This window comes from Euleptes europaea, chromosome 6, assembly GCF_029931775.1.
Source record: "Euleptes europaea isolate rEulEur1 chromosome 6, rEulEur1.hap1, whole genome shotgun sequence".
Lineage (NCBI taxonomy): Eukaryota > Metazoa > Chordata > Lepidosauria > Squamata > Sphaerodactylidae > Euleptes > Euleptes europaea.
The window spans coordinates 13,422,752-13,447,803 of record NC_079317.1 but is presented as its reverse complement, the minus strand read 5'-3'; positions in this window follow the sequence as shown (position 1 = coordinate 13,447,803).

Here is a 25,052-nt window from a genome sequence, read left to right as displayed (position 1 = left end):
CCCTTTCCCATTTTATCATTACAACAGCCTTGTGAGGGAGGTGAGGCCAAGGGTCCAACCAGGTCTACCTCATAGCCACCTCATGTTCTGTCAAACAGATGTCTGCCTTGTATTAGGGTTGCCATATATCCCCTGGGGGTCGGATATCTCTTCCTTCAGCAATCGTTGCTCTTTGGCACTCCAGTGGCTGACAGGAGAATACAAACATGCAATTGACATGTTTGATGTCACTTCTGGGGGGGGGAACCCAAAGTGGCATCATACCTCTCTAGAAATGGCTAGAAACTCTATGGTTGTTCCATAGTGTTTCCGGCAATTCCTAGATGGGACTGGCATAACTTCCAGGTTTTTCCAAGTTGGCATAATATTGACATAACTTCCAATACCTGCCCCCTACGATGTGCCTGCCCCCTCCAGTCTCCCATGGGTTGCCAGGCCACCTCTAGACATGTTTATTTTAAACAGCTTGTTTTCTTTGACAAATTTAGAAGGAGAAGGATGTGGAGACAAAATGGACACAAGAGGCGGAAATTTTAACTCTTACCCCCCCCCCCTACAGTTTTCTCACTGGAAAAAGCCACCCCAAGTTCCTTTAACACTTTTTTTTTGGGGGGGGGATAAAGTACAAGTACTTTACTACCATTTATGTTTGGTAATTAGCAGCGCGTTCCAGGCTGAATCGCCCCGCAGCTTTTTTTGAGTTTTTCACACGGAACCATCATTCAGGAAGTGACTGCGAAGCCGGCGCATACCTGCTTCGCATTTCTTAAGAGCCCCTTTAAAACGACCTTTTGTGTTTGCTCTGCCCTCGCCACGAAGAATCCCCTTAAGGAACCATGCAAAATTCTCATCCGCGCGTTAGCTATGCAAAGGGAGGTTGCTAACGGAAGGAACAAAGGAGCAGGCGAGTGTGTGAATGTGTGAAATTTCTCCTTTTGCGTCGGGACCGCGAATAAGCATTTTAAAGGTCGCATTTAAAAAAACAGCTTCGAGTGAGCATCAGAATTGACCCTGCATAAATGGCCTACAAGTTTTCTACAGCAAGAGTAAAATTAGCCCAGGGGTGTTTCCCCCCCCCCCATGGAGAAAATGACAGGGAAGGGTTAGTCTCTATCTCCCACCACACTGCTCTGCTCCTTGAGAAAGTAATCGTGGGAGCTAAACTTGCAAAAATGAATGATCGAGGAAAACAAACAAGGAAGAACCCATGTTGAAGAGCACTACAAAGGGGTCCCATACTGCAGGATCTTCAGGCTGTTCAAAACCAGGAACTCACACCTAACCTTTGGCATGAGTCCCTGGTTTTGAACAGCTTGAAGATTCCAGAGTTATTTTTTTCAAAACGGGGTTGGCGGGAAGATTTTTTGGCACGCTACGTATCTTCTGGTTCGCAGTTACGCAACACCTCCTTCTTTTGTCTCCAGCGGATCACAACTGAGGAACTGGCACAGGGTATCTTTCATAAATGTATGTCAGGCATCTGAATAGTAGGCAACATGAGCAGACACGTTGACTTTAGTTCAGAGTAGACTCCCCTGGCAAACAACATTGGGTAGAGGAGACTTGGGTGGTTTCTTACTTTAGCAGCCAGAGAAGAATCACTCTCTTAAAAGCTGTACTTTCTCTCAATAGTCAACACAGGCATGATTTCCATGTGATGCTGGCAGAGTCCAAAGCACCCACCTGAAAGGACTTTGCACTCACAGTATGGTGTAGTGGTTAGAGTGTCAGACTAGGATCTGGGAGACCCAGGTTCTAATCAAGAGGTGGAGAACGGCAGGCCCGGGGGCCGTTTAAGGCCCGCAAACTCATTTGGTCTGGCCCTTCATGGGTCCTGGCAGATCTCTAGCTCAGAAGGATCTCTGGCAATCCGCCCCCTCCAGCGGACAGAAATAGCCTCTATTCAAGGCAGATGTGAGTTTGTTTTGACGAGAAAAGGAACCCTTTCCCCCCCTTGCAGAACAGTTGTTAGCTATGGAGCTGCTAGGACCGCCCAAGAAACTGTATTAACCTTTCCCCCCCCGGGCTGTGGAGAAACATATTCCCTCTGTACTACAAGAGGGCTGGGGGCGGAAGTGGTATGATCACTATTGCCAACTGGCTCAACTACATCCACATCCCGCACTAAATCACTGGCAGCACGACAGAGTATTAAATCCAGGATCGCCTCCCCTCTGGTTGGGTCTATGACCAACTGTTCGAGGGCACAGTCATGTAGGATGTCTAAAAATTTTATCTCTTTGGCTTGACTGGAGCATACATTTATCCAATCAATATGAGGGAAGTTGAAGTCTCCCATTATTACTACTTCATTACCTTGACATGCTTCCCTAATTTCATTCTCCATCTCAAGATCACCCTGAGCCATTTGGTCAGGGGGCCGGTAGAACGTCCCCAGCACTAAATCTCCTTTGGGGCCTGGAATCGTCACCCATAAGGATTCTGTGGACAAGTCTGCCCTTTTTATGGTCTCTAGCTTATTAGACACTATGCCTTCCTTGATGTACATAGCAACACCCCCTCCAATATGCCCTTCCCTGTCATTTCTATACAGTTTGTAACCAGGGATGACTGTATCCCACTGGTTCTCTCCCCCCCACCAGGTTTCTATAATGTCTATGTTTTCCCTATATCTATGTTTTCCCTTAAAACCATGCACTCTAATTCCCCCATTTTTGCTTGGAGGCTTCTAGCATTAGCATAGAAACACCTCCACCATACTAACCATACTAACCATAGTATTCTAGAGCTGGAAGGCACAGGATCCCATGCTCATCCCATGCTCACCATGCTCACCAGCATTTGCAACTGGGTATGCAGGATCTCACCCGTTACCTCACCCTTGAATCTGTCAACCTCGATGCGTTTGGTAAATACCCTGTAGGCTCTGGGAATATCTTGTCTCTCGGAGACCATCTCTGAATGATTAGAGCCAGAATCATGTGTATCAGCAAAAAAAATCTGCGGATATTAATTTAACCGCGAATTTTTGGCTCCTCTCGAGCTTATTGGTACTTCTCCATTAATGATTCTCTGTTTGGGCTTGTCCATGAGGCTTGTTTTCCACCTCCTCTGCCTTCAGTTGGCCATGACTCACATTGAAATCCAGCATTTATTTTTAACTTCAGGGGAGTCACCTAGGATAGAGTTTCAGGAGAGAGGCACAAGAAACATTCCGGCGGGATCAGATTTTGGGGGACGTTAGCACCTTATAAATCCACGCATTCCAAGCCGGCGTGTGGCGCTTTTATGTAAGGTTGTTCTCCAGGTCCCGTACCTGGCTTAATTCCCCTCCATAATTTGTTAAATGAAATTACCGTTCGCAAAAGAAGCAACGCTCCCTGAATCGCATGGAAGCTTCTGGGTTGCATTTTCTCATTGCTCTGAGCAACAGGGCTCTTGCTAGCTGCAGATTATCTTTGCAGGAAAAGGCAATCAGGATAATCCCGGACCTGGAGCACATTCCCCATGGGTAAAGGCTAAAACATTTTTTTTGGGGGGGGGAATGACTGGGGGTGCAGGTGTAGACTTCCCATCTGCCCAGGCCTGGCAGGGAATTCCCCAGCCCCAGCCCCAATCTCCTGCTTCATAGTGACACGCTTAGTCAACGGAAATTCCTACAGCATCTTCTGGAAGTGACATCACATCCTCCCTGAACTCCACCCTTCCCAGACACTGTCCCCCAAACTTTACAATGGAACCTTACAATGCAATTATGCATGGTGTGTAGAAAGCAAACATATGTTATTGTCGAAGGCTTTCACGGTCAGAGTTCATTGGTTCTTGTAGGTTATCTGGGCTGTGTAACCGTGGTCTTGGAATTTTCTTTCCTGACGTTTCGCCAGCAGCTGTGGCCGGCATCTTCAGAGGAGTAACACTGAAGGACAGTGTCTCTCAGTGTCAGGTGTGTAGGAAGAGTCAGAGAGGGGTTGGGTTTGAGCTGAGTACTGTCCTGCACACCTGACACTGAGAGACACTGTCCTTCAGTGTTACTCCTCTGAAGATGCCTGCCACAGCTGCTGGCGAAACGTCAGGAAAGAAAATTCCAAGACCACGGTTACACAGCACGGATAACCTACAAGAACCAACAAACATATGTTGTTTATGCATGGGTACTTTCACTCACGTCCACCCCCCATCTATCTCGGTTGTTCCTTGGAGTTATGCATGAGTTTTCCCTCCATTAGAGCTGACCTCGCTGCCAGCCCTCGCAATGTCCGGGTCTTCCTGTTCCTCTGTTAACCCGATTCTTTCCTCTCCCATGAGCTCAGACTGGTTGAAATCTCCATGCATCTCTATGCTCACTCCCACCCCTGGCATGGAAACCCTGCCTGAATCTCAAAGTTGTCTTTCATTGGTGGGTAACCGAGTAAGCAGGCATAGACACTGGCAGAGCCAGCATGGTGTAGTGGTTAAGAGCAGTGGTTTGGAGCAGCGAACTCTGATCTAGAGAACCGGGTTTGATTCCCCACTCCTCCACATGAGTGGCAGAGGCTAATCTGGTGAACCGGGTTGGTTTCCCCACTTCTCCACATGAAGCCAACTGGGTGATCTTGGGCTAGTCACAGCTCTCTTCAAGCTCTCTCAGCCCCACCTACCTCACAGGGTGTCTGTTGTGGGGAGGGGAAGGGAAGGTGATTGTAAGCCAGTTTGATTCTCCCTTAAGTGGTAGAGAAAGACAGCATATAAAAACCAACTCTTCTTCTTCTTGTTCTTCTTCTTCTGAATGACATGTGCCTTTTTAATTATTTTTGAATCAGAACGCAGGTACATCCACAACACACACAGTCACCCTGCACCCCTGGAATATGCCATGCGCTTGAGAAATCTGCAAAAGCTGCAGGGAAGCCTGAGGTCCAGTTTTGGAACAACACAAGTAGTTACTCACCATAGCTGAACAGAAGAGATTCTTTGCTGGAAAGCTCGAGAGCCATCAGCTTCAAGATCACATATTTGTTACCGAGCCAAAATGCTAAGGGTGTGAATGGCTTACTCTTGGGCTGATAAAAATCTTTGCTAGCGTCTCTTTGGTGGTGGTGGTGGGGAGGCTTTGCTGGCTTCAATGTCTAGAAAATATACTAGGATGTGTGTGCATGGAGGAATTCCCCCCCATCAGTTACACCTTGGTAGAGGTGGGAATATAAAGATAATGGAAAACGACCATGGAGAGATGAGGCGGTTTTATTTTATTTATTCAAATTTAAACCCCTGCCATTCCAGCTTGGCAACCCTACAGGTGGGGCTTAGCTCCATCACCTTCTTCATAGCGCCTCCATATGGACACTCCACCTTCAGCGACCCCACCATTTCTCCTTTGAACCAAATCAAAAGGAGGGTTTCTTTCATCTTGTTTGAAGGGGCCCACAAGTCATGCTCAGAAAGGGCATCATGTCATGCGGATGCTCTCATGTAAATTGGGGACTTCCTGTGGGGAAAAATCCTGAGGCGGAAGCAGTCCTAGGCCATTTATGCTCGGTAATTAGCAGCGCGTTCCAGGCTGAATTGCCCCGCATATTTTTTTTTAGTTTTTCATGCCAAACCGTCATTCAGGAAGTGACTTCAATGCCAGCACATACCTGCTTCGCATTTCTTAAGAGCCCCTTTAACACGACCTTTTGTGTTTGCTCCGCCCCCACCGCGAAGAATCCCCTCAAGCAAGCATGCAAAATCACAGCTGCTCGTTAGCTATGCACATGCTAATGGCTATGCAAACAGGAATGAAGGAGCAGGCGAGTGCGAGTGTGTGGAATTTCTCCTTTTGCATCGGGACCGTGAATAGGCATTTTAAAGGTCGCATTTTTAAAAAGAGCTTTGAGCGAGCATCAAAATTGACCCTGCATAAATGATCCTGCATAAATGGTCTGTTGAACTGGGGTCTTTCTTGCTCACAAGTTATAGTAAACTACAACAGTAAAACCCTGGGAGCTGGAGGCTTGACCCTTACAATAATTCAATTCAATTCAATTCAATTCAATTCAATTCAATTCAATTCAATTCAATTCAATTCAATTCAATTCAATTCTATTCTATTCTATTCTATTCTATTAGCTCTGAGTTGCAGGACTTAAAGTGGTCTGTAGGTGGCACTATAGTGCAAGGAACTCACAAGTGAAGTCGGCTCTTTTGGAACCAGACATTTCAAACCAGTTTAAGTTTACATGGTTTTGTGTATGTGTTTGTAAGAGGGAAAGAGAGTGAGTGAGTGTGTTTGGGGGTGTGTGCATGCACGTGGGGGGGGGCACATTGGTTCAATGAAAGCATCAGTCACTTTCACTTTCTTCACCAAAACTGTTTTGGCATCAGATCTAATACAATTTGGGTAACGGTCCCAGAAGGACATCAGATCACACACTTTGGAAACAGGAAAATAATCTTTTAAAAAAAGGATTGCTGTGTTACAGACCAAAGGTGGCCCGACTATCCAGCAAGGTGGGGCAGCTCTCCTCAGGTGGCAGATTTGGGGCTTGCCGTTAACAGGTCATTGTGAATTTTTGTAATGACTGGTGGGGGAGTCATTAGACAAATATGACTGCCACCCAAAAAGAGCTTTCCGTGTGTTTCTGTATGTATTGCTGGAATAATATAAGAAAGACGAATCATATTGCGTTGTGACACTCATGACTTTCCTTCCTCGTTGCCAAGTTGCCTCCCATTCGCCTGCTCTTAGTGACGTAGGAAAGGACATGTTCAGCATTAGCCTACAAAATCCAGAACTTCCTACGTTTCTGAAGGAAGGTGCTGAGGGTAGCTAACTGGCCTGGAGAAAAAAAAGTGTCCTGTCTCTTTAATCAGGGTTGCCAACCTCCAGGTAGTAGCTGGAGATCTCCTGCTATTACAGCTGATCTCCAGCCGATAGAGATCACTTCGCCTGGAGCAAAGGGCCACTTTGGTAATTGGACTCTATGGCATTGAAGTCCCTCTCCTCCTCAAACCCCACCCTCCCCAGGCTCCACCCCAAAAACCTCCCGCCGGTGGCGAAGAGGGACCTGGCAACCCTACCTTTAATAGAGGCCTAACGGTGAGTTATTTACCAGACAATATTATTTACTGCCATGCCCATTTCTCAACATCAAGAACATAAGAAAGGACCTGCTGGATCAGACCAAGGTCCATCAAGTCCAGCAGTCTGTTCACACAGTGGCCAACCAGGTGCCTCTAGGAAGCCCACAAGCAAGACAACTGCAGCAGCACCATCCTGCCTGTGTTCCACCGCACTCAAAATAATAGGCATGCTCCTCTGATACTAGAGAGAATAGGTGTGCAGCATGACTAGTATCCATTCTAACTAATAGCCATGAATACCCCTCTCCTCCATAAATATGTCCACTCCCCTCTTAAAGCCCTCCAAGCTTTAAACCTTTATTAATGCAACAGGACATTTGTCTCCTGCCCTATTGGCAGTAAATAAGTTAGAGTGAACTATGGCACATGTGTGTATGTGCATATGCTAGGCATTCTGCTTCCAGGTGGTAACGCAACATGAGAATTAGGGCCTACACTCTCACCAAGGGCAAAGGCAGATTTAATATGGAAACAGAGTCTGCAGTGAATTTTGCAGCGAATTTCCCGCTTCCGGCGCACGGACCTGGCTTCTTTCTGGTTTGCATAGGGTGGCCAATTCTGGCTTGGGGAATTCCTAGAGATTTGAGACTGGTGCCTGGAAAGGGATGCAATGCCGTCAAGTCTGCTCTCTGAAGCTGCCACTTCTTCCGGGGAAATTGATTTCTGCAGTCTGGAGATCAGATGTCATTCTGGGAGAATTCCAGCCCCCACCCCCATGTTATTCTGAGTTGCATATATGCTATTGAGGCTGTGCAGAATATACTGAAAGATGGTTCAGACTTGTCATCTCTCCCCACCAGTTCATATGCACATCCATGTGGCGTTTTGACATGCTTTTTAAAGTTCTATGTAGGGTTGCCAACCACCAGGTACTAGCTGGAGATCGCCTGCTATTACAACGGATCTCCAGCCGATAAAGAAGAAGAAGAGTTGGTTTTTATATGCTGACTTTCTCTACCCGTTAAAGGAGACTCAAACCGGCTTACAATCACTTCCCCTTCCCCTCCCCACAACAGACACTCTGTGAGGTAGGTGGGGCTGAGAGTGTGTGACTTGCCCAGGGTCACCCAGCTGACTTCGTGTGCAGGAGTGGGGAAAAAAATCCAGTTCAGCAGATTGGCATCCGCAACTCATGTGGAGGAATGGGGAATTGAACCCAGTTCTCCAGATCAGAGTCCACTGCTCCAAACCACTGCTCTTAACCACTACACCACGCTGGAGAAACTGGCTGCTGGAGTTCACCTGGAGTTCACCTGGAGAAACTGGCCGCTTTGGAAAATGGACTCTATGGCATTGAAATCCCTCCCCTCTCCAAACCCTGCCCTCCTCAGGCTCCACCCCCAAAACCTCCTGCCAGTTGCGAAGAGGGACCTGGCAACCCTAGCTCTATATGACTATTCATACATCCATTTCTTGTCTGATTAACATTAATAAAATATTTTTTTTAAAAAAGCACAATTTTGTTCTGGGTGATATTGTGAGTGGATATGGGGAGCGGTAGCCAGTCGCATGTGGGACTTCCCGGTTTTTGCTTGAAACTTGTCTCGAGTTCACTTTCAAGATGAAATGTGGCGTATATAAAATAAAAACCTGTTTTCTTTTGGAGTTTGGTCCTGCAGATGAATTAGTATCTTTAAACTGAATATGGGGAAGGCGCTTCCAGAGTGATTCCACAGCTCTAAAATTCCATGTCGATCTTCACCATGGGGTGATTTTTTAATCTATTTAAGGAAAATTTTAGAAGCTGATTTATCCCATGTAGAATCTAGCCAACATGACAAGCACGCACCCACAAGAACAGATCTAACATATTTTACAGTGTAAAAGTAAAATAAAACGATTTCCTGGAGTAATTACAGAAAAGGATTTGCTCTTGCTAACCTACTTGGATCGCATTCTTCCTGAAAAGGTCATAGTGAAGCAGGTTTGAGAAAGAGTGTGCTGAGGATGGGGGGAAACTGGAAAATATGAGTCTCTTTTAGATTAGCAGGATCCCCGTGGTGCAGACTGGTAAACTGCAGTATCGCAGGCAAAATTCTGCTCACTACTTGAGTTCGATCCCGAATGAAGTCTGTTTCAGGAAGCCGGCTTAAGGTTGACTCAGCCTTCCATCCTTCCAAGATTGGTAAAATGTGTACCCTATTTGCTGGGGGTAAAGTGTAGATGACTGAGGAAGGCAATGGCGAACCACCCCATAAACAAAGTCTACCTAGTAAATGTCAGGATATGACATCACCCCATGGGTCAGTAATGACCCGGAGCTTGCACAGGGGACTACCTTTACCTTTTAGATTGCCATGTTGTTTCTTCCATTACATTTCCTCGCATTTTCTCCGCAACCATGAAGACTGGTGTGTAATTATAACATGAGAACCAGGTTTCATGACATTCTCCCAAGCATGCCCATCCCTAAAGAGTCTTATGGAGGTCACACAGCCTGCCTGCTGGCCCTCTGCACACGATCCATTTGTGTGTTTAATGAATGCGCGGAGAGCAGGAGTGGGCGTGAGCGCAACGGCTCTGCTCCTGCCTCTGTGTGATAGCTTGTGAAGCCCTATTCACAAATTACAGTGAATGCCCGGGTACAGTGCACACTTGATTTTTCTATAGATGTGCATCGAATTATTCTCATGTTACATTCAACGCATGCACAGCCGAAGGTGTTATGTAAACCACACATTGATCCAGATGCTGGTCCCTGGATTCATTTGTACAGTGAACACACATTGTTTACAAACAGCAGGTTGCAGGTGTAAGCACTGTATTACGTGAACAGGACTCGAGGATGTCGATTAAGCATTCCCTCCCCATTATCCCTCCCCATTATCAGGAATGTTTGGAAAACAGGGTCAATTAATCATAGGAAGGTAGCCCCTGCACACTTCCTCTGCATGTAGGCACCATGCTCACGAGCCACTGAGGGCACAGAGGTGGGGCCAAGGCCAGCAAGTTCAAAACCACGCCCAATCTGGTCCGATGTACTGTGACGGAGAAAGTCTTCTTTCCCCTTGCAGATATGGAGCCAGTCATCTCTTATAAAGTTGCCCTCTTCGCTTTAGCCACAAAGAAAATCTGGGCCAAGTTGGCCCAAAGTACGAAAACGGAACTGAACTGAACTATAAATTCTATTCACGAGAGGTTGATGTGAAATGGGATCTCCCGTCCACAAATGTGAACCTTATCTAGGCAGTTGCTTAAAGATTGGGACCAAAATTGTAACGGGCTTGAGATTTCAGTATTAGGGTTTCTTTTATTTCACAGCTATGACACCAAGTTCTGAGTATTTATGATGTTTATGTTATGTTATTTAAATTCTAGATTCGTGAATGCCAAATTTTTAACAATGTTCCTTGCTCAGTTTTAAGATATTTTTTGATAGGTTAGAGTAACACATCCTGTGAGTTTTAATTTGTTACTAAAGTCTAACTTTTATCATTGATTAGGGTTGCCAGGTTCTTCTTCGCCACCGGCAGGAGATTTTTGAGGCGGAGCCTGAGGAAGCCGGGGTTTGGGGAGGGACTTCAATGCCATAGTCCAGTTGCCAAAGTGGTCATTTTCTCCAGGCGAACTGATCTCCATCAGCTGGAGATCAGTCGTAATAGGAGATCTCCAGTTATTGGCTAGTGGTTGGCAACCCTATCAATGATTTATGTGTCTCTGTGTGTGTCTCTCTGTGTATATTTATATAATGTTTAACTCTTGTAAAGGCCATTTGCCCATATACAATACTGAACCTGAACCTGAACCATAACTAGTCCTACTCTACGCTCATTGATTACATTCGTGTCTTCCTCTGTTCTATTGGCAACTTCTTCTGCTTTAGTTTCTACAGGGGAATCCTATAGACCCAACCATGGAGGAGCTTGCGTCTCTTGAATTCGCACTGGCAGCTCTTTGCAAACACCGATTTCCTACTCGGGCCGTTGATCTTGACCTCTTGTGTTCCCGGCTTTCGTTTTTGCATAAACAAAAGAGCACTGGCAAGTGCGTGGGGCAGGGTGAGATAGTCGAAGCCGGATGAACCTAGAGCAAATAAATCACTTCCTTGCTGATTCAGGGGAAATGAAGCTGCATTTTTCGTATTATCTACCCAATAGACAGGCACAGAGAGCCCCAGGTCTGCCTTACTTCTCAGCGCCCTGCTTTAAATGCAAGAGAGGGTGTAAAAAGCGGCCCCTTCTTTCTGCAAAAGGAACAGGGAATCTTCTGCCTGCCACAGCTGCTTCTACTGTATTCGTTCTTCTGACAGCCATAATATTTTACAGTGTCTCAGCAAGCCTGAATGCAAATATTTTTGGACATTTGCTAGAGCAAATACGAAGGGGTCCATTTACATGCAAAGGTGAACAGCATAATGATCGTGATTCAAAGTAGGAACCAAAGTGGGCAGTGAACGGTTGCATGGAAAGAAGCCCAGGTAGAAGAAGAAATGGAGCGCTGATGTCATTTTATAATCGATGTAATGATAGCGTGAAGGAGCCCCGTGGCGCAGAGTGGTAAGCTGCCATACTGCAGTCAAAAGCTCTGCTCACGACCAGAGTTCAATCCCGACGGAAGTCGGTTTCAGGTAGCCGGCTCAAGGTTGACTCAGCCTTCCATCCTTCCAAGGTCGGTAAAATGAGTACCTGGCTTGCTGGGGGTAAAAGTGTAGACGACTGGGGAAGGCACTGGCAAACCACCCAGTAAACATAGTCTGCCTAGTAAACATCGGAATGTGACGTCACCCCATGGGTCAGTGCTTGCACCGGGGACTACTTTTACCTTTTTTAAACGATAGTGTAATATCAAAAGGAACTGCTTTTGTTTCTCATTCCTGCCTGCATCATTAATGTTTGAATTAAGGTTGCCTCCACAGTGCTGGCGACCAGCAGGGAGCATTGGGGGGGGGGCAGGGGCATGTAAATAGGTGTTGCACCAACACTGCGACGTCACTTACAGTGCAACCCCAGAAGTGATGTTATCATATCGGAGAGATGTTCTAGGATCCCCCCAAACTCTATGGTTTGGTTTTACCATAAAGTTTCAGTGGAATCTTAGGGTGTCTCCCGGATGCAATGATGTCACTTCTGGGTTTGCTTTGGAAGTTGGGTTGCCAGGCTGGAGGGCAGGGGCGGGGACCGGATTTTATCAAGTCGTTCGTTTATAGAAAGGGTTCTGCCTTTTCCCAACGTGCAGCTAACAACGTCTTGGTGGTTAAGAACAAACTTAAAACTAGCTCCATCTCTGAGGCATCCACATAGAGTACCTTAGCAGCATTATTTTAGGCTCAAGTGGTATATTGATACCTAACATTTCTCTAACAAATTGGACTACAGTTCTCCAAAACGTTTGTGTCTTGCAGTACGTCCAAAAGGTATGAAATATATCAGCAAATGATGAACCACACTTCCAACATTTATCCCGCAATGTATTATGTATGTGTCAAGTGCCCTGACCTAGATAGGTCAGGCTAGCCTGATCTTGTCAGAGCTCGGAAGGTAAGCAGGGTCAGTATTTGGATGGGAGGCCACCAAGGAATATCAGGGTCACGACGTGGAGGCAGGCAATGGCAAACCACCTCTGAATGTCTCTTGCCTTGAAAACTCTGCGGGGTCGCCATAAGTTGGCTGTGACTTGACGGCAAACAAGCCAGCAAGCAAGCAAGCAAGCATGCAAGCAAGCAAACAAACAAACAAACAAACAAACAAAAAGGCCATCAAGTCGCAGCCAACTTATGGCAACCCCAGCAAGGGGCTTTCAAGGCAAGTGAGAAGCAGAGGTGGTTTGCCATTGTTTTCCTCTGCAGAGCCTTCCTTGGCTGTATCCCTTCCAAGTACCGACTCTGCTTAGCTTGGGAGATCAAGTCCTATGAGAAAAGGCTGAAGAAGCTGGGTATGTTTAACCTGAAGAGAAGACTGAGAGGTGATATGATAACCATCTTCAAGTACTTGAAGGGCTGTCATAGAGAGGGTGGTGCCGAGTTGTTTTCGGTTGCCCCAGAAGGTTGGAACAGAACCAACGGGTTGAAATTAAATCAAAAAAGGTTTCCGTCTAGACATTAGGAAGAATTTTCTAACAGTTAGAGCGGTTCCTCAGTGGAACAGGCTTCCTCGCGAGGTGGTAAGCTCTCCTTCCCTGGAGGTTTTTCAGCAGAGGCTAGATGGTCATCTGTCAGCAATGCTGATTTTGTGACCTTAAGCAGATCATGAGAGGGAGGGCATCTTGGCCATCTTCTGGGCGTGGAGTAGGGGGTCACTGTGTGTGTGTGTGGGGGAGGTAGTTGTGAATTTCCTGCATTGTTCAGGGGGTTGGACTAGATGACCCTGGCGGTCCCTTCCAACGCTATGATTCTATGATTCTATCTGACGATTCTATCGGGCTATACCATGCTGCCTTCCCTCATGGCAATGAATTATACATGAATGCTAATCTGTGGGGAGTCAAATAACGCTGAAAAAAAGTATTCTATAAAAAAATTCTTTAAGACCAGTCGAAATCGATCTAGGGGAAACACTTTCCCAGATCCAGCCCCATCCCTCAATTTTTATTTCTATTTTCCTTCCATAAAATGGGTTTTGCCAAGCAGGACAAACGAACCACTCATCATGCAGAGTTCCCCCCATTCCAAACAAACAATAAGGGACTTCATCCTCTTTTGCCATGAAGCCTTGTCCGTGGCACAGATACGTGTGAGGAACAAAGGAAGGCAAAACTGGGCAAGTCAAGGCAAGATTTTGGAAAAGGCATTGCTTGCAGAAGGTGCCTGCTTCAATGCCTGGCATCTCTGTGAGGGAATGGCTTTGCTCTGCCTCATACCCCAGAGAGCTGTTGAAGAATAGACAATGCAATAACGTGGATCAATGGACTGACGCAATATAAACTGGCATATAAACTGGCAGGGAAAGGAGTGGGGAAGGGCTGGCTGGCTAGCAGCAGCTGAAAAAAGTGAGAATGAAAGTATTAATTTTTTTAATAGATTAAATGAAGCCTGAACTGACCCTAGGAGCTAAAATGACTAAACTGAGGCTATCGTATTTGGGTCACATTATGAGAAGACCAGAGTCACTGGAAAAGACGGTCATGCTAGGAAAAGGTGAAAGCAGCAGGAAAAGAGGACTACCCAACAGGAGATGGATTGACTCTATAAGGGAAGGCACTGCCCCCAATTTGCAAGATCTGAGCAAGGCGGTCAAAGATAGGACATTTTGGAGGACTTTCATTCATATGGCACTTAATACACACACACCTAAAGCCAAAGGGAAAAAGCCAAAGGGCTCTTGCCCTTTGGTTCTTAACCTGAGGATTATAAGCTAGAGCTTGGTGGCAGAGAGACAGGCCATTTATGCATGGTCAATTTTGATGCTGGCTCACAGCTCTTTTTTAAAATATGACTTTAAAAATGCCTATTCATGGTCTCGACGCAAAAGGAGAAATTCCACCCCCCACTCGCCTGCTCCTTCGTTCCTGTTTGCATAGCCATTAGCATGTGCATAGCTAACACGCCACTGTTGTTGTGCATGGTTCCTTCAGGAGATTCTTTTCGGCGGGGGCAAACACAAAAGGTTGCGTTATAGGGGCTCTTCGCAGTCACTTCCGGAATGACGTGAAAAATTTAAACCAAAAATGCAGGGCAATTCAGCTGGGAACGCGCTGCTAATTACCAAGCAAAAATGGCCACAGAGAGAAAGAGATGCATTTCACTCAAAAGCCTCCTCTCTCCTGTTTCTTTCTGTCCTTCCTGTTTTGCATTATAAGCCACTTTAGGTCCCTACTGGGAGAAAAAAGTAGTATATATATATATGTGTGTGTGTGTGTGTGTTAAGTGCCGTCAAGTTGCTTCCCACTCATGGCGATCCTATGAATGAAAGTCCTCCAAAATGTCCTATCTTTGGCAGCCTTGCTCAGATCTTGCAAATTGAGGGCTGTGGCTTCCTTTATTGAGTCAGTCCATCACTTGTTGGGTCTTCCTCTTTTCCTGCTGCCCTCAACTTTTCCCAGCATGACTGTCTTTTCCAGTGACTCTTGTCATCTCGTGATGTGACCCAAATACAATAGGCTCAGTTTAGTCATTTTAGCTTCTAGGGTCAGTTCAGGCTTGATTTGATCTATAACCCACCGATTTGTTTTTTTGGCAGTCCACGGTATATATAGGATATATATATATAGAGAGAGATATAAATCATTATGTCCATATGACAAGGCACAGGGGAAAGGTGAGACAGAGAGCAGGGTAAGTGAGTTTAGGCTGGGCAAGCACAGCGGCTTCTGATCTGGGCCCTCCACACCTCAGTCGCTGCTCAGGAATTGTGGCTAGAGAAATGCACAGACCTCCTGGCCACGACTTCTTTTTTTTTAAGGTGACCCTTATAAAAAGGTCACCACCAGGTGGGACGAGATCACCCAGAATTGCAATTGATCTCCAGACTCTAGAGATCTGTTCCCCTGGAGAAAATGGCTGCTTTGGCGAATGGACTGTATGGCATTATATCCTGCTGAGGTCTCTCCCCTGCCCCCTGCCCCAGGCTCCACCCTCAAATCTCCAAGAATTTCCCAAACCAGAGCTGGCAAGCCTACTGCCTTCTACATTTCCTAGCATTATTTTCTTTTCCAGTGAATCTTGTCTTCTCATGATGTGACCAAACTATGAAAGGCTCAGTTTAGTCATTTTAGAGTCTAAGGCGAATTCAGGCTAGATTTAATCTAGAATCCACTGATTTGTCTTTTTGCCAGTCCACAGTATCCGTAACACTCTCCTCCAACACCATATTGCAAGTAAATCAAATTTTCTACATTGTCCAACTTTCACATTCAAATACAGTAATGGGAAATATCATAGTATGAATTAGCTTGACCTTGGTCTCTATGTGACACTTCCTTACACATAAGGATCTTTTCTACTTCCTTCATGGCTGCTGATATATTCCTGGCAGAGCATCTGGATGGTTAGGGTTGCCAGGTCCCTCTTTGCCACCAGCGGGAGGTTTTTGGGGCAGAGTCAGAGGAGGGTGGGATTTGGGAAGGGGAGGGACTTAATGCCATAGAGTCCAATTGCCAAAGCGGCCATTTTCTCCAGGGGAACTGATCTCTATGGGCTGGAGATGAGCTGTAATAGCAGGAGATCTCCAGCTAGTACCTGAAGGTTGGTACAAAACTGGAATACGCTTATGCTACAAAATCAGCAAACTACAAATAAACAGCATGAGCCAAAAAGGTGCAATGTGTGTGTGTGTGTGTGTGTGTGTATATATATATATATATATATATATATATATATATATATATATATATATATATCAAAAAGTATCATGACCAACAAGTATATGTCAATAACACATATTCACAGACAGAGCAATAAACAAATATACATCACATACTATAGAAATATTAAGACTGACACATAGTATTTTCTTAATCTCTTGCAGGAGATATGAACAATGAATGCATCACAGAAGAAAGGTAAGTGGAAAAATAGTAGTCCCTATGGCTTGAAGCTTGTATTTTATTCTTTTCCTTTTTCCAAAGAAGAAAGCTTCAAAGAAGAGAAGAGAAGACAGCCTGGCTGCCTCTTTGAAAGACCGTTTGGCATTGCTCAGAATGAGCGAATCTGGAGATTGGCAACCCTATGGATGATTGGATGGAGCAAATTGCCTAGTGTCTCAAGCCAAGCAGAAAAGAGCTGGCACCCTCACCCCTGGTGTTGTTTGTTTCCTCTGAAGACCCTGAGAAGGAGGGTAAAAGCCCACGAAACATAAAGTCAGATCTGGTATTTCGGGCCCTAGACAAAAATACACTCTACTAATCTAGTACGGGGGATAGAATAAACCCCAAAAGTAATGCACAGACATAAAAAGGGGGATTCTATTGTACAGGACACCAGTGGCAAAATTGTTTCACGCCCCGGCTTGTTTGGCTTGTTTTAATACTGCAATTTCTTAAATCATTAGTTTATTGTATTGTTTTTACTTTGTGGGCTGCCTCGAGCAGGTCTTTGGGGAGGAGGCGTATAAATCCAGAACTAAAATTAATGTGGACTCGCTAAAAGGTCCAGGACTTCCATGGCTGAAATTAGATTTTTGCTACGACGGCTGGTGGTTACCTGGTTCAAGCGCTTTGCATAGCAATTGTTAGTCACTTTTTTGGCATCTAGAGCTAGGTCTCCCTCATTGTAGCTCTAAGTAGTAAAGCATGTTCTAGAGAGGGGGAAAAAAACACACACACACACACACACATTGTGGATTATTAGTTTAATGAATACTTTCCCAGCCCTGTACCAAAGTAACTCCCCTCTAGTATACAGTTGATCCACCTGAATTAATCAAAAATATCAGTCCTTGGGAGTTTGAATGTGAGCGTTTGGCAACAATAGGGTAGTTTTCTTCTTCTTCCAAAGCAGGGCATGCCTTACTTGCTGGAGAAACTTGAAAAACAATACCTGAGGGTGTTTCTTTTACCATGGAATGCTTGAGCCCTGGAAAAATAAAGGTTGGTTCCCAGAAATCATGATGCAGGCGTGGAGTAAATGTTCCCTAGGAATCCCTACAGTTTTTCCCCCCTCCCTAAATCCTCACCTGACGACAGAGGTGTCAATGAGAAAAATAGCTCCTTCTCTTTTCATAGCTATTTTAGAGGGGGAAACTGATCTGCAGTTCGGGTTGCCAACCTCCAGGGACTTTAGAAAACAAACACAGGAGCGAATATATATAACAAAGTGTAAAATGATGTATTAAATAAGCTACACAATGTAAAGAGCGAGGTGAGTACCTATACAACTATACATCTCTAAAGCTGTCCTAATAAGATTCCATGTGTTACCAACGTCCACATCTTGTACAAATTGCTGTAAAAAGTTTTGCTTGTCTTCTTATTTTCAGTTGTCCTTCAGCAAGGTACAGGAAAAAGAAGGTTCCACTGAACGGAAAAGAAGGGGAGACGGCCGTTTCCGATTCTTCATCAGTCCCTCTTCCAATCAATACATAGTTGCATAATGTCTCCTCTCAATTCATTAACGGAACCACCTATAGTATTATAGCATTCTTCCTCATTCCATCATTAGGATAGTCAGCCCGGTTCCCAGAGGGATATCCCTACAGTCCCCACCCCCTAAATCCTCACCTGACGACAGAGGTGTCAATGAGAAAAACAGCTCTTATCATTCATAGCTATTTTAGAGGGGGAAACTGATCTACAGGTAGGGTTGCCAACCTCCAGGTACTAGCTGGAGATCTCCTGCTATTACAACCGATCTCCAGCCAACAAAGATCAGTTCACCTGGAGAAAACGGCCGCTTTGGCAATGGGACTCTATGGCACTGAAGTCGCTCCCCTCCCCAAACCCCGCCCTCCTCAGGCTCCGCCCCCAAAACCTCCCGCTGGTGGCAAAGAGGGGCCTGGCAACCCTATCTGCAGTCCTTAACCTTAGTCACTCTTCTGACAACTCATTGAGGAAGGTCTTTGTGACTGAGATTGAGAAGGGAAGTTAAGTGGTCCAGTTTTGCCTAAGGCCACCCAGAACACCAGTGGGTGAGGCAAGAGTGACGGACAGGTGCTCCCAACGAGAGATTTGTTGGCATTGTGGGAAGTGGAGCCATTTGGAGGCAAAGTTCAGAATTCAGCCCCAGGGAAGCATAAAGCCCACCATAAGGAAAGACACATGCTTTGTCAAACGTAAAATCAGGCAAACCCATTCAGGTAGGGTTGCCAACCTCCAGGTACTAGCTGGAGATCTCCTGCTATTACAACTGATCTCCAGCCAATAGAGATCAGTTCGCCGGGAATAAATGGCCGCTTTGGCAATTGGACTCTATGGCATTGAAGACCGCCCCAAACCCCTCCCTCCTCAGGCTCTGCCCCCAAAACCTCCCGTTGGGGGCAAAGAAAGACCTGGCAACCCTACATTCAGGGCTTAACGTGGTGTAGTGCCAGCACGTTAATGCCAGCATGGTGTAGTTGTTATGAGCGGCGGACTCTAATATGGAGAACTGGATTCAATTTCCCACTCCTCCACATGAAGCCTGCTGGGTGACCTTGGACTAGTCACAGTTCTCTCAGAACTCTCTCAGCCTAGGGTTGCCAGCTCCCTCTTAGCCAGGTCCCTCCTCTTTGGGGCAGATCCTGAGGGGGGTGGGGTTTGGGGAGGGGAGGGACTTCAATGCCATAGAGTCCAATAGCCAAAGCGGCCATTTTTTCCAGGTGATCTGATCTCTATCGGCTGGAGATCAGTTGTAATAGCAGTGGATCTCCAGCTATTACTTGGAGGTTGGCAACCCAGTCTCAGCCCCACCTACCTCATAGGTAGGGTACAAGGTCAGTGAGCTCCACCTGGAGTGAGGCTTTGAATCAGGACCCAATCCAGCACTCTCACCTGGGATTGCCAACCTCCAGGTGGTGGCTGGAGATCGCCTGCTATTACAACTGAGCTCCAGGCGATAGAAATCAGTTCTCCTGGCAAAAATGGCCACTTTGGCAATTGGACTCTATGGTGTTGAAGTCTCTCCCGTCTACAAACCCCACCCTCCTTGGGCTCCACCCCCCAAATCTCCAGGTATTTCCCACCCCGAAGCTGGCATCCCTCCTCTCACCTGTAGACAACGCTGGTCCTTGGCTCCACTGACTACTGTGGGGTACTCCATTAATGCTATCTGCATAGCAGGCGAGGTTGCAATGTCATATGGGAATGCCATAGATATGAACAAATTTGGATCCCTGGCATCACATTTAAATCAGATGGTAACCTTGCTAGCTAAGCTACCGGCAAAGACTCTGTGTACTGAAGATCTCAGGTAGCTGTGGGATAAGATCTGTGCCTGAGATGGGTGAAAGCCACCGGAGCTCATTGAAGGCCACCCTCAGCCACATGCACACAGACACCCGTGAAGTTGTCTTATACTGAGTCAGGTTGAGCTCAGCATGTATCTATCAAAGTCAGTATTGTCTACTCTGGCTTGCAGACACTCTCCAATAGCCTCAGGTGGAGGTTTGTCACATCACATCACCTGTTCCCTAGGGTTAGAACATAGAAAAGCCCTGCTGGATCAGACCAAGGCCCACCAAGTCCAGCAGTCTGCTCACACAGTGGCCAACGGGGTGCCTCTAGGAAGCCCACAAACAAGACAACTGCTGCAGCACCAGCCTGCCTGTGTTCCACAGCAATTAATATAATAGGCATGCTCCTCTGATCCTGGAGATCCTGGTTGCCAATTCTGGGTTGGGGAAGGGCTGTGGCTCAGTGGTAGAACATAGGTTTTACATGCAGAATGCTGTAGGACCAATCCCTGGTTCGCATGGTGCTGATTCAAGTTCCTAGACTTTAATGACCAGCAATCTTGGTGCTTATTAAAATGTGGGTCAACAACAGGATTTGCGTGTTAATTTGTTTTTGTTTTGATAAACAGGGTTTACCAGGGGTCCATTCAGGAATGCATTTGGAATATTTCCAAAAGTTTGAAGCAAGGGTTCACAACTCTTCCAACTCTTTAAAAAAATATATTATTTTCAAAACAAGCCCTACAAAACTCTCTCCTGGTTAGGGTTGCCCTGTCCCCCCTGGCCACCAGTGGGGGTGGAGGGTAGCGTTGCCAGCTCCAGGTTGAGAAACTCCTAGAGATTTGTAGTTGGAGCCTGGGGAGGACAAGGACCTCAGTGGGGTACAATTAGGGTTGCCAGCTCCAGGTTGGGAAATACCTGGAGATTTTTTGGGGGCAGAGCCTGAGGAGGGCGGGGTTTGGTGAGGGGAGGGACTTCAGTGCCATAGAGTCTAATTGCCAAAGCGTCCGTTTTCTCCAGGGGAGCTGATCGCCATCGGCTGGAGATCAGTTGTAATAGCAGGAGAGCTCCAGCCACCACCTGGAGGTTGGCAACCCTACTTGAATCACTGCGGGGCCTTTGTGAGGAACAAGCCAGCATCAAGCCAGGATGTCCGTGTCAGACAGGAGAAGCCTGCGTTCCAATCCCCTCTCTGCCAAGAAGCTCACTGAGTATCCTGGGTCAGCCGTTCTCCCATACTCTTACTTACTTCACAGGATTTTGAGGATACCTGGGAAGAAGGGTACTATAAAAAATGTAATAAATTAAGGAGGGAGATACAACGCATACACGCACCTGCTTGCCGTTTGCAGTTTAAGCAAACTCTCTCTCTCTCAGTGTGTGTGTTAAGTGCTGTCAAGTTGCTTCCGACTCATGGCGACCCTATGAATGAAAGTCCTCCAAAATGTCCTATCTTTGACAGCCCTGCTCAGATCCTGCAAATTGAAGGCCGTGGATTCCTTTATTGAGTCAATCCATCTCTTGTTGGGTCTTCCTCTTTTCCTGCTGCCCTCAACTTTTCCTAGCATTACTGTCTTTTCCAGTGACTCTTGTCGTCTCATGACGTGACCAAAATACAATAGCCTCAGTTTAGTCATTTTAGCTTCTAGGGTCAGCTCAGGCTTGATTTGATCTATAACCCACCGATTTGGTGTGTGTTTTTTGGCAGTCCACAGTATCTGTAACACCCTCCTCCAACACCACATTTCAAAGGAATCTGCTTTCTTCCTATCAGCTTTCTTCACTGTCCAGCTTTCACACCCAGACATAGTAATAAATAGGGAATACGATGGCATGAATTAATCTAGTCTTGGTGGCCACTCCAGTGACACATCCTTACACTTCAAAATCTTTTCTAGCTCCTTCATGGCTGCCCTTCCCAGGACTGTTCACAATGGCTTAGTGACAGTTTCCCTCTGGGTGCCTTTGCTTTAAGCGCATACAGGCAGATGGAGTCATTTCCATGGCAACCAAGGCCAGGTGAGAAAGCCTTGGGAACAGTAGCCCTTCCTCCCATTCCGGTTCCTTTTCAGTTTTGCTGGGTTGCAGTCCATGAACCAAGGGCATAAGGAGGTAACTTTGCAAAAGTGTACTAGATTGGCACGGTGTGACACCGGGCACGCTACTGACCCGTCGGTCTAGAAAATGGCGTTCTCTGTTTTTCTGCTCCTCGGCATGGTTTAAGCCATATCTCTGCAGCTTCATTAATGACCCCCGTGCCTGCTTAATCTGCTTCTTGAGAAACTTGGGTTTTGTATTGGCTTCTCCTCCTCGGGGTCAATCAAAACCACCCTACCCCCACTACACATTCACAAACAGGCAGTTGCAATGTTTTGCTTTCCCTGGTTCACATTTATCGTCTACATTTATTCTTCTCATGGCATCAAGTAAATTCCCCCCCCCACACACAAAATAACCCTCCTCTCGAACCATCTGTTGCTGCCAAGAGAAAACAGTCACAGCCAGAGAGAGCACGGGTTGCCAAATGCTTTGATTCAAGGCTGATCTGAATGAATCGGAGAAGTTGTGATTTATGAAATCGCTTGCCTAATGAGAAATCTCATTGGTGAAACCACATTGTCTCTCCCCAGCTATGCCCAGCTCACAGAGCTTGAGGTAGCTTAAACAAGTGAGCAGAAAATAGCTGACTAGGCTTTAAAAGAAGCAGATTTTAAAGTGAAAAATGCTGGGGAAAGGCAGAACCTTTGCTGAATGGGACCACCTTGTAAGTAATGTTATATATTTATTTGTTTATTCATTTATACCCTGCTTTACTTCCCAAAATGAGAATACAAAGTGGCTTACAACATTATAGAATCATAGAATCATAGAGTTGGAAGGGACCACAAGGATCATCTAGTCCAACCCCCTGCACAATGCAGGAAATTCACAACTACCTCCTCCCACACCCCTAGTGACCCCCTACTCCAAGCCCAGAAGATGGCAGTGAAAACCCTCCAGGATCCCTGGCCAATCTGTAGGAAAATTGCATCCTGACCCCAAAGTGGTGATCGGCATTACCCTGGGCATGTAAGAAAGGGCCACGAGAGCCAAACACTGTTACAACCCTTCCTGCCCTTCCTCTCACGATCTGCCTAAGTTCATAGAATCATTATCCTCCATTTTATTCTCACTGAATAGGTGAGCCTGAGAAAGACAGACGGGCCCAAGGGCACCTGGCAAGTTTCCACAGCAATTTGAACACTTCCTCTGAGGAATGAATGCCTGTCTTCCAAGGAGCTCAAAGTGGCATACAAGGCCTCCCTTCCTTTATTTTATTCTTAAAAACAACAACCTTTTGAGGGTGGTTAGGTGAGACAAGGACTGCTCTAAGGTCACATTGCGAGTTTAATGTCACAAAAACAAAAACAGCAATCCATTTGGCTGCAAAGGGAAAAGCAGTCACGAAGCCTTTCAGCCACTCCCACCGCAGCAAAGAACACACATGAACACATGAAGCTGCCTTATACTGAGTCAGGCCTTTGGTCCATCAAAGTCAGTACTGTCTACTCACACCGGCAGCGGCTCTCCGGGGTCTCAGGCTGAGGTTTTTCACATCACCTACTTGCCTGGTCCCTTTAACTGGAGATGCCGGGGATTGAACCTGGGACCTTCTGCATGCCAAGCAGACGCTCTACCACTGAGCCACAATTAGGAACTGATCCAAGAATGCCTTCGGTAAACAAAACTCGATCAAATAAGCAGCAGTGGCAGTGAGCAAAATGCAAGGGGGCAATAGTGTCCTTGAAACATATATTCACTGGAGAGGTTTTTAACAGATGGGCTGGTTCTTCCATAGTGTGTTAACTTTTAAAAATGCCAAAAACTAGATCTGTAAAAAAGGAGACAAGATATTAGGGAGAACGCTAGAGTGCAATGACGTCTGTACTCCCTGATTAAAACTTAATGGGGCCATGGCTCAGTGGTTGATAGGATTGCCAGGTCCCTCCTGGCAACTGGTGAGAGATCTTGAAGGGAGGTTATAGGGTACGGCGATTGGCACGTGCAATGACATCACTTCTGTCGTGATGCAGGAGTGCTGACATTGCACTAGACACGAGTTCTACCTTTGTCTAGGAAACTGTAAGTTGTCTTGTGCAAAAAAAGGCTTCTACATTATGTGTGTGTGAAGTGTCGTCAAGTCACTTCCGACTCATGGCGACCCTATGAATCAATGTCCTCCAAGACGTCCTACCCTTAACAGACTTGCTCAAGTCTTGCACACTGAGGGCCGTGGCTTCCTTTGTTGAGCCAGCCCATCTCTTGTTGGGTCTTCCTCTTTTCCTGCTGCCCTCAACTTTTCCTAGCATAATTGTGTTTTCCAGTGACTCTTGTCTTCTCATAATGTGACCAAAGTTTGATAGCCTCAGTTTAGTCATTTTAGCTTCTAGGGTCAGTTCAGGCTTGATTTGATCTATAACCTTCTGGTTTGTTTTTTTGGCAGTCCACGGTGTCCGTAACACTCTCTTCCAACACCACATTTCAAAGGACTCTGCTTTCTTCCTATCAGCTTTCTTCAATGTCCACCTTTCACACCCATACATAGTAATAGGGAATACGATGGCATGAATTAACTGTTCTACATTGACATACTGGTAACATAAAAATTGATTTAAATGTAAGTGATTGACCAATTAATTAAAAAGCAGATGACAGAACGCATGTAATTAGTTGACAGGCATGTTTACTAAGGATGTGGCTTATCCATCTACCATAATGATTTTGTTATAATTAGGAATTTTGTCTAAGAAACAATGGAAAAAAAACCCAGTAACTTTCACTGTCACTTGAATTTTGAGAGACGCACCACGTATTTGTCTCTTCGACTGAATCGACTCATATGTTCTCTGTTAATGGTAGTGCCACAACGGAGACCCATTTCTCCAACTCTGCATCTGGTACTTAAAGCAATTTAAGTAATGGCTTGGATCCCACCGAAAATGCAGGGAAGGATTTCTATTAGCGGGACATGACTTTCTCACCTCCTCTCTCCTGCTGCAGCTGAAAATGTTGTTTTTAATTTTTATGTGGTATTCCCTCGATGACCCCTCCTTCCCGCCCTATGTTTTAATTGCTGTTTCTGTGGTTTTGCATATGTATTTTAGTTTTGGGTTTAATTGGTTCTATGATCTGTTTTTATCATGCTGCGTTTTTTAATTGTTAGCCCCCCCAGTGGCCCTGATTGGACAGAAAGGCAGGATATAAATTTTG